Source organism: Bactrocera oleae, chromosome 4 (assembly GCF_042242935.1).
Source record: "Bactrocera oleae isolate idBacOlea1 chromosome 4, idBacOlea1, whole genome shotgun sequence".
NCBI classification, from domain to species: domain Eukaryota; kingdom Metazoa; phylum Arthropoda; class Insecta; order Diptera; family Tephritidae; genus Bactrocera; species Bactrocera oleae.
The window spans coordinates 23440917-23457236 of record NC_091538.1 but is presented as its reverse complement, the minus strand read 5'-3'; the positions used below and the strand labels follow the sequence as shown (position 1 = coordinate 23457236).

Below are 16320 nucleotides of genomic sequence, written 5' to 3'. Positions count from 1 at the left end.
TAAATATTGTCTGTAATGCTGCTTGTATAGCACAGCTCCTTATTGCAAATTCACATCAAATATTTGCCTGAGTTCACATCCTAGCACAGATGTAGTTTTATTTATTTTTAAATTTTTATAAACCTATTGTATTGAAATTATTTTACTTTAATTTTTCCCTCATTATATCTATATCAAAATCTATTATTTCTTTTTGTTATTCTAATTTTCCTTAAAACACGCATGCAAAGAAAATCTGCGCATACATGCATACATTATTAGCCGTTCCTTTATAAGGTCGTGAAAATTTACTTAGTTCCTTGTTAAAGTGGTGTAGTTTGTTGAGTTCGATTATCATGAGGGGAAGGTATCATTTTGACGTGGTGAAATTGAACTTTCGAACTTGCGCATTTTCGATGTTCCCTTTTAATAGTTTACATTTTAACACAGCTAACATTTGCGCCTTCTCTATTTATTAACATTCTCTGCTGATATATTATAAAAATAAAATGAAGTTTAAAAATCGTGTTATACTTGTATGTTATAAAATTAAATGTTAATATTAAATTAACTTTATAATTTTAGTAACGATAACTTACATGTTTATATTTGTGTGAGTGTTTGGTGTGTTTGCGACTATATTGATATGTTGGACGGCTAAATATAATATTTGAATAAAACTTGCCACCGATATATTAGGAAGCACATCCCACTTTAACAGCAACCAAACAATTAAAGAATTTAAATATTATTTAGTTGAACAATTTAGTTTATTATTCGAATTTTATTATTACGTTGTACACAATAACTTTCTATAACATACATGTTTATATATTGAACTAATATAGGATCGGTAACGTATCGAAGTGTTACGCACAGGAGGCGCAGTGTAGAATTGAATGTTGAGTTGCGCGCATTATCGCTATTATTTCGAATAAGGTGAAAAGGTTGCGCAGATCATCCCTTTTGTTAGCTGGTGATGTACACGCGCGGTGTTGTATTGTCCTGTGTGGTGTCATCTGGTGTGGTGTATTGGTGAGTATGTAGTGAGCATTATTAGGGTGCGCCAGTTTTTTTCCGAGTAGAGTGGTGTGGTTATGGACTGAGGCTTAGATCATTTAAACATCCTGGGCCCCCTTAGCGAATATTTTGCCTAGTATTGTACATATTTGCAGTAAACGTTCCAGGCATCTCGGCGTACTACTGTTGGAGTAGTAGAGCGCGCGGCATGCATGATAATGCAGTAGTGGTATATCCATATTAATCTGTACGTGTAGGAAGCAATTACGATTTTTAAATGGTTATTATGTGTTTTGATTTGGAAGTTAGTACGTTACACAAGCAACATTGGTTTTCATTTATTCGATTGGTGGTTGTGACGACGTATCATTAGATGATATATTTTTGTTTATTCATTTTAGTGGCGATTATTTACTATTACTTTATTATCGGCTTATAGGATAGCGACTTTACGCCTATCTCAGATATAGCCAGAATGGATGCTCCTTTGATTTTAAGATTTGTGATTTACGGCTACTTTTTTAAGTGGATTTGCAGCTTTTACAAGTATTTCCCATAAACCATCCAAATGATGAGCGCTCAAAGACTTGCGATAAGAGCGATCTTTGCCTTTTGTAAGATGAGGCACTGTATCGCATTGGGAGTATGGTAATCCCTAAACTTTATTGTTGAATTGTATTTGAGAATGTGGGTAACTATTCTGAGAGCTCGGGGGAATGGTCAATCGCTCAAGGATGTGAGTATCATCCAATATTGTGTCGCGCATGGACGACTGTACGTGCAATTGGATATATGTTTTTAAGCAAAGAGTGTTTTTTCCATTCAGGCTAGAATAATTTCGGAGTATCGAGATAATTTATATTTTGCCATGTTGAAATGCGTGTGCACTGTGTATACATATTTGGCACTACCATATAGCTCAATTCGAATTGGTGCGAGGTATGGATTTTCTGAGGCGTCGCCGAAGCAATCTGGTTTGCGTTGGTAATTTGGGAATAGTTCGCGTAAAATTGTGTGAAAATTGGGATCAGTTTTCTAAGCAAATATTAAATTTCCTTAATTGTGAATTAGGGGATTCTTTGGAATTTTCGTCAATTTGAGTTGTTGATGTGCAAACTAGTTCTGTATCTAGTCCACTTAGAATCCAACCGAATATAGTGTTTTGGGCTAGAAGGGTGGTTGCAATTTTTTCAACACGTTTAAGTATTATTTGCGGTATAAGGTCGCTGCCTATTAGAATTTCTATTTGAGCGGGAGCGTTGCAGTTGGGATCTGCTAGCTTTGGGTGTGAAACCTTTTGCCAATGCTTGCTATTTATGTGATAGCTTGGAAGCATGTTGATAAGTTGCGGTAGGACTATAGCTTCTGCTACAATTCGCTTATCCGCTTGGGCGGAAATTAGGGTAATGGGGCAGATTTTGTTTGAGTTCTGGACTACTCTTCCTCCCATTCCCGTAATTTCAAAATTAGATTGTTTTGAAGGCAGTTTTAGCCTATTTTGTACCCTCGACGTTATGAAGGATCATTGTGATCCTTGGTCTATTAGGGATCTAAGTTTGTAAAGTTCTCCTCAATGTTCGATGGAGTTGACTTCTGTGGGTATTTCGTTGTGTAGCGTTTGAGTGTTTGTGCTTTGAGCAACTTGGTGTCATTTGGCAATTTTCGATATTTTGGTTCTCGGAATTTGCAGTTGAAACTATACCTGTTCTTTTTTCTTTTTGTATAAGCGCTTCTTTGGGGTGATATGGGAAATTTGCTGTAATGAAGCATTGTGTGGTATCTTTTGTGACAATATAAGCAATTGAATTTGCTTTTACAATTTTTATATGTATGCGCATATGACAAGCAATTTGTACAAACTCTTTTTGATCTGACAAAATTATTTCGTTCGTTAACTTTTAAGTTTTTAAACTTCTCGCAATTTTGTAATGTATGCCCTCTTGTGCATAGTTCGTATGACGTATGTTTATTTTGTTCGGATGTGAACGATTGCGTTTTGTAAAAGCTGCTGTTTAATTTGTTTTTGCTACTAGATGAGGTCTATTGAAGCTTCTTTTTAGGGCGTGTTGTACAATTTTTGTTTTAATTAGCTCTTTGTCTACCCTTTCAGCAATTTCGTACTGGGTAGTAAGAAAGTCTTTCATTTTTTGCCACGTGGGGCATTTCTTTTGTGATGAGAGCGATTGCTCCCATAAAGTTAACGATTTTTCTGGTAATGCTGCGGAGCATATATTTACCAGAATAGGGTCCCAGCTGTCTGTGGAAATGTTTTGTGTCGATAGAACCGACAAACAATTAGAAACAGTGGATTGTAGTTTAATAAATTCTTCACTTGTTTCTTTCTGAATTTTAGGCAAGTTTATTAGTGTCGTTACTTGTTTATCGACCAATATTCTTTCATTTTCATATCTTGCTTTTAGAGCTTCCCTAGCCAAATTGAAATTGTCGTCATTAAGTGCGAACTGTTTTACTATTGCGCCTGTTTGACCTTTAGTTTTATATCGGAGGTGATACAATTTTTGCACTTTTGATAATTTCGGATGGTTGATGTAAGCGGCTGTAAATATGTCCTGAAAGGACGGCCATTCTTCATAACCTCCATGAAATGTTTCTGTGTCACATGCGGGCACCTTGAGGTGGATGCCTGAACTTGCCTCTTGATTTTGTACTTGTGGTAGCTCTACTCTCGGATGTGGAGTAGATGCAATAGCTTTTATTAGCTTTAACTGATCGGAGATCATAGCTTTTGTAGCTTCGGACTGGTCAAAGCTGTTTTCATAATTGGCGAAAGCCGAGGTTTTAAAATTTTGTGGTAGATCTGATGACTCAGTTTCTACTATGGCGTCATGAACCGCTTGGAGACGAGTCCAAAAATTGTTAAGATTTTGCTTTTTTATTTCCAACAACAACGATTCAGAGTTGTCTTGAATCGGTGAAGATGAAAATCGAGTGCAGTATCGTATTAATCTGTCACTCTCAGAACTGAATTTGGCAACCTGTTTTGAGCGTGTAGCGGCTGCAGGTGTAGTTTGATCTTTTTCGTCATTAACCATTTTTGTTATGTTACCTTTTACTATATGTGTCAAAGTTGATTAAAATTTTCTCAGTGTAAACTGACTTCGCTTGCTTATTTTAAGCAATCCTGCTTATAGCTTTATTAAGCATAAGGGGTATTGCCGGAAAATTTTGGGAAGTAAATACTTCAGTTTTTGTTTTAGAGGAGAGTTAAGCATGCTTGGAATACACGAATGTAAGCATATATGTACATATAGGCCATCAATTTATACTTATTTATTTAGTGATAAATATACAATATATGTGTATGTTTTATACCATAAAATATATACTTAATAAAGCGGTATGACATTTATACCGTATAAAAATTATTACAGTGCGGAAACTGATTTTTCATTACACGTTTATATATTTAAAGCCGTAACATTAAACACACATATGTACATATAATAATTAAAAGATGAAATGAACACGCTCACTTTGATTTTCCTCAAGGGGCGTTTATGGAGGATGTATGTATGTATGTCTATAATATCTGTCGCCAATTTTCTTCCTCCTCTCTTTCCCGCTGGTTTTGTCTGTAGTGTTTGTTGTTTGTATTTTGTGGATAAATTTGTTCGCGCGAATATGTGTTTTTGTTTAGGTTTTGTCTTAAGGTGCTTTAGTTTCGCGCCCAATTTATGTATGTTTTTAGTTTATTGTTTTTGTATTTTTTTTTTGTTTAGGTTCCGCGCCCGTTTGTGTGGGTTTTTGTTTGTTTTTATTACATATCCATATGCATGTAACATATAATGGTAGGTTTGTGTTATTTTTGTATTTTTTTCACAATTTGAACTTTTTGTTCTTACTTTTCTTTAGTGCTTTGCTCTTTTTTAGTTTTTACTTATTTTTGGTTGTTTAACTGTAACTTATATTTGGATTACATATGTATATTTATGTGTGCATATATTTGTCGAGTCACTGCACTTTCTTTGTTGTGCCTTTCGTTTAGGCTCGAAGGACAATGAATAAAACTTGTTTATATATTGAACTATATATAATATAGGATCGGTAACGTATCGAAGTGTTATGCGCAAAAGCTGTCGTATCGAATTTTAGATGTTGACGCGGCGCAGTGTAGAATTGAATGTTGAGTTGTGCGCAGGATCGCTATTATTTCGAATGAGGTGAAAAAGTTGCGCCGATCATCCCTTTTGTTAGCTGGTGATGTACACGCGCGGTGTTGTTGTGTGTTGTATTGTCCTGTGTGGTGTTATGAGCATTATTAGGGTGCGCCAGTTTATGCCGAGTAGAGTGGTGTGGTTATGGACTGAGATTTAACTCATTTAAACAATAATTATTTGCGTTTTAAAGGCATTTCTAACTGAAGTTGAATAAGGGACATCTTCTGTCCAAATCGGCTGTACCGATTTAAATTTAAGAGTCACCTGCAGTGAGAGTAGATAAGACAATAGGTTGTAGCGGAAAATTAGATATTATAAGTGAAGGTTTGAAGCCGATGCATCTTAGCTCTTCTCCAATTAGAACTGTCTCGACTTTAAACACTAATATGTTTGAGACCTGGGGTAAATCCCTTCAACCCCTATACTAGTATAATGAAGATCACACATGTTCTTCCACATTATTAAGTAACTCTATAGTTAACACATGGGAAAATAGTAGCCAAACGCAAACAGAACAATATTTGACCGAAGGGAACCTACGAAAAGAATTATCGGCAGAAGCTAGACGTAATATCGGAGGAGATAGAGTTTTTGACGCAATAAGGTTAGAGCTGTAGAAAGTAAAATAGAAATTTTTGAAAGTAGTAAAAATTTGTCTATAATTGGGAAGGAAACAAAGAGACAAATTTCAGAGCTATACGACATACTTCCTCCACATATTGCGATATGTGTGAGAAATTGTCTAAAAATGCACCCCGTACTTCGAAGGGATATAGGTATGATAGGAAATTAAAAACATTAGCTCCGGCTTTTAAATTTTTATCACCTATAACGTATACTTAGGTATTTCCAGTTTTTAATTGGCCATCGCAAGTTACCCTCGAACAATTTGTTCAGGGTTGGCCACGTAACCCTAGCTGCAATTTTAGTAGCATTAAAGCCCTGGAATTGAGAAGTCGTGGCTTCATAGACGCACAGAGATTTGTTTCGATATGCTGTGGAGATATGTCTCTGAAAATTCACCTTCAATATGAGAGATATAGGGACTGGATTATTGGGTTGGACGATTACGGTGATGAAAATCGTACCACTGCACTACCTTCCAGTGTTTTAACACTTTTCGTCCAAGAGATTGGTGAAGAAACTTGGATCCACCCTTTAGCATATTTTTTTTGCACAAACCTTTCGATATAAGGAAGGAATATATATTCGAAGCCAAAGGTCAACTGCAGGGTATTGGACTGCGTCCCTGCCAAATAGTTAGCGACCAAGGGTGAAATTTTACTAGGTTAGTAGAACTGTGTAAAGCTAGCCCCTATTTCGAAGTGAATGACTCGGAAGTCTTGGATTCTCTTCATCTTTTAAAAAAAACACGAAACTGCTTAGAAAATAATAAAAATAAAAAAATCGTTGTTAATGGGCGCCCAGTTGAATGGTCAAATATCGTTCATAAATATAAAAATGATACCCTAAACGACATTGGTTGAACCCATAAGTTGACCTCGACACACAGTGCCCCTCAACCCTTTCAAAAAATGAGCGTGCAGTTAGCTCCTCAAGATTTTAGTCATTCTGTTGCAAGTGTTATGTTCGCCCTTTAAAGCTCCGGGAAATTGAATAATTCGAAGTCTCCATATTTTATTAATACAGCCGAGTTTTTAATAAATTATTCAACATTTTTAATAGCAATGTCTTTGTTTTTTCTTGAAGAAGACGAGGAGTTTCTTAACTTAAAAGTGTACGATTCCTTCGGCAGTGAAATAACACACACTTTTAGTACGCAGAGGAGGGATTTGATCTGAGAATAACTCTGCAGCGTTTTTCATATCTTTTCAGACAAGCATGGAGCATAGGATATATTCGATGTAAAAGGAAATTGTGAACTCTTGCCAGTTGACAATCTGATTCGTTTTCTAATAACTCCCATAAAAATGGCCTGTAATGACGCTTTGGTTCAAAACACCTCTTGGCAAACCTTTCAAGGTTTTTCAAATATACAAATCGAGATAAATGTGGACGTAGACGAAAACAGCTTTCTACATAAAAATGCTATTGTGTATTTTCAGGATTGGGTTTCCCCAAATATTATTTAAAAAAATAGAGGACGTAGAACCGTGCTATTGTTGTGAAAACTATAATTCCATGACTATTAAATGTTAATTCATTAGAATTAGAACATATTTCGTAGCAAACGCTTTTAATAAAAAAGTGATTTCAAAATCGTTAAGATTTTGTATGTTACACATACATATAAATAAAATACACATAAATAGTAATCATCTTCGTTTGTCCGCCAATATGAGTCGAGTCTGAGCTACTTTATAATTGTCAAAATGTTTATCTGCCGAAGGCCACATTTCCATGATTACCTTGTTTTATGATTTTTAAATGAGAATTTTTGCGATTAAGTTTGTACGCTTATTATAATATTATTATTTTTTAAGTGTTTTCGTGTACTTGGTGAAGGACCTTTTTCTTCACCATTATTCATTTATTAGGGCTTTTTAATAAGAATTTCGCAAGAATTTAGTAGATAGTTTTGATTATTATTATTGTTGTTACTGAATTGTACCTAATTTTTTATATTTATTTTTGTTTATCTTGAAATTAATGAATGTAGATTGTTTTGGCTTATATTTGTTCATAAATTGCATTGTACCTGATTTTTATATATTAATTTTGGTTTTTGTTTAAATCAAGTTAATTATTTTGACTTATATTGTTTATGCGGTTAATTCGTGCGGTTTTCTAAGATAGGGCTCTACTAGTATTATTTCGCGTCGTGTTCATCTGTGGCTATATTCATTTCAAAGGTACTGTCATTTCGCGTCGTTTTCAGTAGATGTCATTTGTTTTAGCGTAAACAACAATTTGTTTCATTCATTTGAAAATGTCGAAATTTGTACCAGATAAAGTGTTTTTGCGGGAAGTTCTTCTTCATTACTTTAACATGAAGAAAAGTGCTACCGAAAGCCATCGTATTTTACTGGACGTTTATGGTGACCATGCTTTAGCCGAACGAACGTGCCAAAAGTGGTTTGCACGGTTTAAAAGTGGCAATTTCGACTTAGACGACCGAGAACGACCCGGACAGCCAAAAAAATTTCAAGACGAAGAATTGGAGACATTGCTCGACGCAGATGCATGCCAGACGCAAGAAGAACTAGCAAAAGTATTAAGAGTTGATCAAGTAACCGTTTCCAGACGATTAAAATCATTAGGATTCATCCAGAAGCTTGGAAATTGTGTGCCTTATGAATTAAAGCCAAAAGACGTCGAACGTCGATTCTGCATGTCGGAAATGTTGCTTCAACGCCACCAAAAAAAGTCATTTTTGCATCGGATTGTCACTGGAGATGAAAAATGGATTCATTATGATAACCCAAAGCGCGAGAGATCGTATGTGAAGCCCGGCCAACCATCGACATCCACGGCAAAGCCGAATATCCATGGTGCCAAAGTTATGCTATGTATTTGGTGGGACCACAAGGATGTGCTCTATTATGATTTATTGAAATCGGGTCAGACGATCAATGGGAACCTCTACCGAAAACAATTGATTCGTTCGTCACGGAAAATCGACCAGAATATGCGACACGAATATTTGTTATTACAATACAAGTACATTGAATTAGAACTGCAATTTTTATATGGGTGAAAATAGGCCTCCTGGGGAACCAGACACCCAAAAAGATCGGTAACGCGCCTATATTGCAGAGGTGGTGAGAACAAGCAATAAAGGTGATACCTTTGTAAACATATGTTTAAAGCTTGCTGGGCAGCACTTATGTGCTTGCTGTCAAACTAGCTTCCGTTTTTTCGCTCTCTTCAATAAAGGATTTCGAACAGATAGGTCGTGTTTAATTTCAGTCAGCAATAGTCCACTTAAATCTTCCGCATCTATTCGCGTGCGTTATTAATATCAACATATTTTGGTCCTTCGAGCCGGATATCATCGCATTTTAATGATATTCCGTAAACTCGCTTTTATTTTCAATATATTTTTGCATTTTCAACATTAAACATGTCTTCTGTTAAAATTCGGGACTCCGCGCTAAATGCTATTAAACGCTATTTGCAATCTAGCAAAGTGGATGCTCTGTCGGTAGATAACGAGGCTATAACGACTTACCTCCAATTGTTGGAGGAGCAATGGATTCGCTTTTGCATAGCCCAACAAGAGGTGGAGCTAACATGTGGGGACGAGAACGATTCCATGGAGCAGCAGGTACGCATACAAGATGAGGAGTGTAACTCAAAGGCAGCAGACATTGCAAACTACCGCTCAAGATTCACCTGCTCCTGTACCACTTCTAAAACTGCAGTGGCCGTCATTTAGTTTTGATCCCACTCAATGGCTTCCTTTTCATGACGCCTTCTGTTCTCTTATTCATACGAATGTGAATTTGTCAAATGGACAAAAATTGCATTACTTACGAAACTGTTTGAATGGAGAAGCATTGAATTTGGTGAGTAGCTTAGCGGTATGTGATAACAACTACACTGAAGCTTGGGACTTATTGACCGCGAGGTACAAGGTCATGCGGATCATGGTGGACAGCCACATCAAAGCACTAATGTCAATTGGGAGCTCAGCTAAGGCCACTGCTAAGGGAATAAAGCAAGTTCTAAATTCCATACTTCGACACGTTGGTGCTCTACGTGCGCTCGAACGACCAGTCGATTTCTGGGATGACTGGCTCATTCACCTAACCGTTTCAAAGTTAGCACACAAAACCCGTAAGCAGTGGGAGTTATCGCTTGTCTTGGACGAACTACCATCTTTCTCTGCTCTTCGAGAATTTCTTGAAAACTGCGCATGCTCATTGGAGATGGTACCGCTACTCACCACTACCGCAAAGACAACGACAACAACAAAGAATGTCTTCCATATGGCATTTACACAGCCAGAAGTACATAACGCTAAATCAACCGCTACTAAGCGACCGAATTGTGCTTATTGCAAAGGTGAGCATAAAATCTCATTTGCTCAAAGTTCAGCCAACTCGACTTCAAGGGTAAACTAACCCCTATTAAAAAGTTAGGCACGTGTATAAATTACCTAAGCAAGGGGCATATCCTCACTAGTTGCCATAGCACGTCTTCGTGTCGCATATGCGAACGACGTCACCAAACTTTACTTCACGCAAGTTTTACCGATCAACCCGCAAGGTCCGATGCTCCTTCAAATGTACAACGCTTTAATGTAAAAGCACACTATGCCGACACTGACGCTCATCTTACCGAAAATTACTAACGATCTTCCAACCTCCGATGTACCGACATCTTCATGGCCACATTGTGTGGATATGCCATTAGCCGATCGGCATTATTCCAAGCCCGGGCCAATAGACATTTTAATTGGAATGGATAAAATGGCCAAATCTCTGCTACACGGACTTCGAAAGGGTGAACGGGGTACACCAATTGCACAAAACACTGTATTCGGATAGGTACTGTTTGGCAACGCTGCCAATTTACAAAGTCCACCGGTGAACATTTCAACATTACATTCCAACATTCATTTAACTAAACTCATCCACAAGTTTTGGGAAGTCGAAGAGTTACCTGCCCGCAAATTCCTTTCACCTGAAGAATCTATGTGTGAGGAACTATACGACGATACAACCGAACGTGCATCGGTACCATTGAAGAAAAACATCTTGATAGGTGAATCAAGAGGAGCAGCTATTCGAGCATTACTCCGCATGGAAAAAGTATTTGCGGCTAACGAACGACTTCACAAAGAGTATACCATGTTTATGGAGGAACTCATCTCTATGGGACACATGGAACCAGTAGAGATGACAATAGATAAAGTTTATTACATGCCCCATCATGCGGTGGTAAAGACCACTAGTCAAACCACGAAACTGCGAGTAGTTTTCAACATCTGGGAATTCGTCAATTACGCTCTCATGATAGGCTCACAAATACAGCAAGATCTATTTTCTATTTTGGTTCGTTTTCGCACTCATTGTTTTGGAATCATAGCCGACATCGAAAAGATATACCGCCAGGTTTATGTCCCGATTATCAACGCATAGTCTGGCGTTCGCATCCAGCAGATCCAGTACGTGATTATCGCCTTTTAAGGGTCACGTATGGAGTTGCTTCAGCATCGCATCTTACCGTAAGGTCACTGCATCGAGCAGCACTTAACGCGACAAACGCAATCAAAAAAGTTATAGAAGTTATAAAGTCAGACTTTTATATGGATGACTTACTAACTGATGCTGATACCTTTAATGAACTCGCTTTACTTCAAAAAAACGTTTCCCTCGCACTCTCTGAAAGTGGGTTCGAACTACGTAAGTGGGAAACCAATTCTCAAAGGCTTAGAAATCTGATACCGCAAGCATCTAAACAAATTTCGCATCTCCTAGCCGATGGAGACCATATCCGCACTCTTGGTACAATATGGCACACAAACCATGATTGGCTTTCTATAGCAGTGAATTTCCACGACTTGCCTAACAAACTTACAAAACGAACGTTTCTTTCCGATTCGAGCAAGATATTCGATCCACAGGGTTTAATTGCGCCTTGTACGATTCGTTCTAAAATTTGGTTACAAAAACTTTTACGCTCAAACGTGGATTGGGATGAACCAGTTCTTCCTTTAGAAATGGCGAAGGACTGGTTGACGCATCGTCGTGAATTACCGCAACTATCAACGCTAAAACTAAACCGCTGGTTGAGGATTAGTAAAACTTCTGATTCTCAGTTTCACATTTTTACCGACGCATCAGAAGTCGCATATGCAGCTGTACTTTACTGTCGCATGCAGTCTCCGGACGGTACGATTAGGGTGGAACTAGTAGCAGCGAAAACAAGAGTAGTGCCTCTGAAAACTACCTCATAACCCGACTCGAGCTTTGTGCAGCTAATTTGGGAGCAAAGCTAGTGAAGCAAGTGCAATCAAATCTGAACTATACCCTTTCCAAATTATACGCATGGACAGACTCAATGATTACACTGGCGTGGTTACAAGGCAACCCTAGCCGTTGGTCAGTATTCTTGGCCAATCGCATCCCTGAAGTACAAGATGTTCTCCCAGCAATACACTGGAGACACGTCGCCTCAGAGCACAATCCCTCTGATTGCGCTTCAAGGGGCATATTACCGTCGCAACTGCTCACAAATCAACTTTGGTGGCATGGTCCCCAATGGCTACATGAAAACAACAGTAGTTGGCCGATCTCTGCAGAACCGCACGCAACAGATCTCGAACTAAAATCTAGCAAAACTATAACACTACTGACGAAAACCGCTGACGATTGGGATTTGTTGACGAAGTATCATTCATTCAACAAACTTAAACGTATTATCGCTTATTTATTACGCTTCATCACAAAATCACGGCCTAGTGCCGCGATACGAAAATCCGACAGTTTATCCTGCGCTGAAAATCAAAACGCTGAAATAGCTTTGGTAAAGTATACTCAGTCTATCGATTTTAAAAAGGAAATTTGTAATTGCAGAGTAAACAAGCTAATAAATATACGAAGCAGTCTAGCACGACTCCAACCGTTTCTAGACTCAAAGGGTATCTTACGTGTAGGAGGCCGCATCCAACGCTATCGGACTATGGTAAACATCCTATAGTAGGGCCGAAGAAATCACCGCTTGCTAAATTAATCGCGGTAGAAATACATCTTTTAACATTACATGGTGGACCTTAGATAATGCAAGCCGCGCTTTAACGACGATATTGGGTGCCAAGCGTTTGTAACCTCGTCCGTAGTATATATCGAAAATGCATTCGTTTGGAATTCAATTGGTCAATTTGGAATTTCAACCCTCGAAGCGCCCTCACATGGGTGCCTTCTGGAAGGCTGGTATAAAACGAATCAAATATCATTTTAAGCGCGCCTTATACACTTTGCTTCTAATTTACGAAGAATTTGCCACAGTACTAACTGAAGTTGAAGCCTGTGTGAATTCACGTCCTATTTGCTGTATTCCTACAAATGTAAACGACTTCGAAGCTCTTACGCCAGGACACTTCATGATTGGTGAACCGCTAAAGGGGCTTCCAGATCTTGATGTTGAAGTCTTTAACGGAACCACATATCACTTCCGGAATCGATGGCGAGATGAGTATCTTGTCAGTCTTCAACGCCGTTCGAAATGGATACGCTCAACGCCGAATTTGCAGAAAGATGATATCGTCATGAAGGCAACACGCCCTTCACGAAATGGAACCTTGTCCGTGTGATTGGCACTTCTCCAGGGACGGACGGTCAAGTTCGAGTTGTAAACTTAAAGACATCCGAATGGGAGCTTTTGAGGCCTGTGATGAAACTAACGTTAGGGGGACATATTTTCAATATGATATTCAACCATTTTTACTATTCCATATTTATTTCCTCTAATACTTTAAGTATCGTAACTTTTTTGAATTTGCTCTGCTAACAACAAAGAAAATTCTTACATCTTTCTTTAAGAGTCTCTGGGCGCAAGTTTATGTGCCATATCGTGAAAATAAAATTCGAAGTACATGCATGAAAGCTGTGTGCATCAGGTGGTTCTTGGAATTAAAGTCAATCCTTTCCGAATCCATCAATTTCTCTAAATAACATGGTACAACAAGTCCGTAATATTTGAAATTGTCAGAAAGTAAAAAGGTGAGAGTTGCACAACAATTTGTGAACGTTATCTGTAACCTATTTTTAAGTAAAATAAAAAAATGATATATAAAGTAAAGAAAACTTCTGAAAATACCCCAAAAAATCCCATTCGCCTCTTGCTAACAAATTTTGGGAGAAAACTCCAAGATAGTTACACTGCTCTTCAAATTGGCATTATCATTTATGATATTTCGCATTTGTATGCTCTTACAAACATTAAAATAAGAGCTGAATTTCTATGCGCTGTGTGAAGTATAAACAGAGAATAGGGATAATGGGATGCCCAACTCTTTCCAGTGTGAGAGCGCCTCAAAATTAGCGTTTTTATAATATTTTCCATTGTAGCCAGATCGGACAAAATAATAATTTTTGGGAATTTAAATTACAGAATGAAACGTTTTTATACTCTTTTTTTGTGATTTTTTGATATTTTAAACAATTGATTTTTGAACTTTCAATACGTAATCAAAAGAATAAATGTATTAGCTCTCAATTAATAAATGTTTTTGAACATTTTCAATTGAAAATCAATACCACTTAGCATGACATCACAAAAGATATCATCACATGCAATTCAATTTCGCGTTTTCTTTCATTTTCATTGTTTTCCAATTTTTGTTAGTGATCTGCAACAGCAGCACAAATCTCTCTGTTTATATATTTTTCTGTAGGATTTTAATCTGGCCGTCCCTCTTTTTCCAATTGCTAAACGTCAGACCTACTGAACTTTGACAGTTGCTTGAGTTCAGTAGGTTTTGACGTTTATCAATTGCGCTCTCATTTCCAGTGAGAGACGAGTTGGGCATCTCTTTATCTCTGCCAGAGAATGATAATAAATAGAGAAGCCGCAAATGATAAATCAAATCCGTTTGAGTACTAATTTGTAGTTTACACATGAAAAACGGCCAGGTTCTCACTTTTGAAGTGTTGAAGTCAGGGATCAGGGATAATGGGATGTCCAACTCTTTCCAGTGGGAGAGGGCCTCAAAATTAGCGTTTTTTATAACATTTTCTATTGTAGCCAGATCAGACAAAATAACAATTTTTGGGAATTTAAATTAAAATATCCAACATTTATTAAAATTAAATATTATTATACTTGTATCCGTTAAACATATGCAGAAACTATTTATACTCTTTTTTTGTGATTTTGTGATATATTAAACAATAATTTTTGAACTTTCAATACGTAATCAAAAGAATAAATGTATTATTAGCTCTCAATTAATAAATGTTTTTAAAAATTTTCGATTGGAAATCAATACTACTAAGCATGACATCACAAAAGATATCATCACATACATTTCAATTTCGCGTTTTCTTTTATCTTCATTGTTTTCCAATTTTTGTTAGTGATCTTCAACAGCATCACAAATCTCTCTGTTTATATATTTTTCTGTAGGATTTTAATCTGGCCGTCCCTCTTTTTCCAATTGTGTACATTCACAAATACACGTACGCTGATGCTGGCTTCTCCCTGCCCCGCACAAACAAAGACTTTTCTCTTCACTTTTGCTTTCTACGAGTACAGCTAGAACGACGCAAGTTGATCGATCGCAGGCGAAGAGGGATCAGAAGGTGCACTGTCACATAATTATTTCATATATACATATATAGATAGATAGATAGATATATTAATTTTGAGGTATGCACCGCGACCTATGGCCTATTATGCCCTCCCTTAAGTCATATCGTATCATCTAGGCCCAGCATGTTGATAAATTCCAAAATTCTGCTGGGTGCTAGTGAGGCGATACAGTCCCTGCTGTGCAGTTCATCAGCAGACTCTTTCCTCCCTACGGCGAATCTCTTTAATTGTATGTGGACCAACCACTATGAATGGTTCCGGTCCTATCATTTTTGTAGAGGCCGCAGAGCGGGCCAGCTCGTCAGCCAGTTCGTTCCCGGCTATACCCCTGTGTCCAGGCACCCAAATAAGGTGCACTCGGTTGTGTTCTGATAGGCTGCTCAGCCGTTCTATACACTCCAGCACTAGAAGAGATCTGACCTCATAGGCAGAGATCGCTCTTAGTGCCGCCTGGCTATTGCTAAGTATAGCAATACTTTTATTGCGATAGTTGCGTTGGAGGTTTATCCCTACACACCGACTTATAGCATAGACCTCGGCTTGGAAGATGCTCGGGAAACTTCCCATGGGAATGGAAAGTTTGGTGCTTGGCCCAGCGACCCCTGCACCAATCCCCTCCTCTGTTTTCGACCCGTCGGTGTACCACTTGATAGTGCTTTCCCTTAGCAGCAGGTCCAGTGATGAATTATTCCATTCAGACTTGCTGCCAAGGGTAACTTTGAACTTCCTGTTGAAGTTTACTACTTTGGTAATGCTATCCCTTGGAAGAAGAGCTAGTGGTATTTCCTCACTTAGCGCCTTCAACTGCTGGGATGAGATTACCTTCCCTTTGCCAACTCCCTCTGATGTCATTTGGAGCAGAGTTCGTTTGGCTGTCTGTTTAATTACCAGATGTAGCGGTGAAAGTTCTAGCATGACTTCC

At 37.9% G+C, this 16320-nt stretch overlaps 1 pseudogene; it reads right to left on the bottom strand.

The window, feature by feature from the left end:
• Positions 1–16320, bottom strand: part of LOC138856927 (uncharacterized protein PF3D7_1120000-like) — a 191756-nt pseudogene that overhangs the window by 167503 nt on the left and 7933 nt on the right.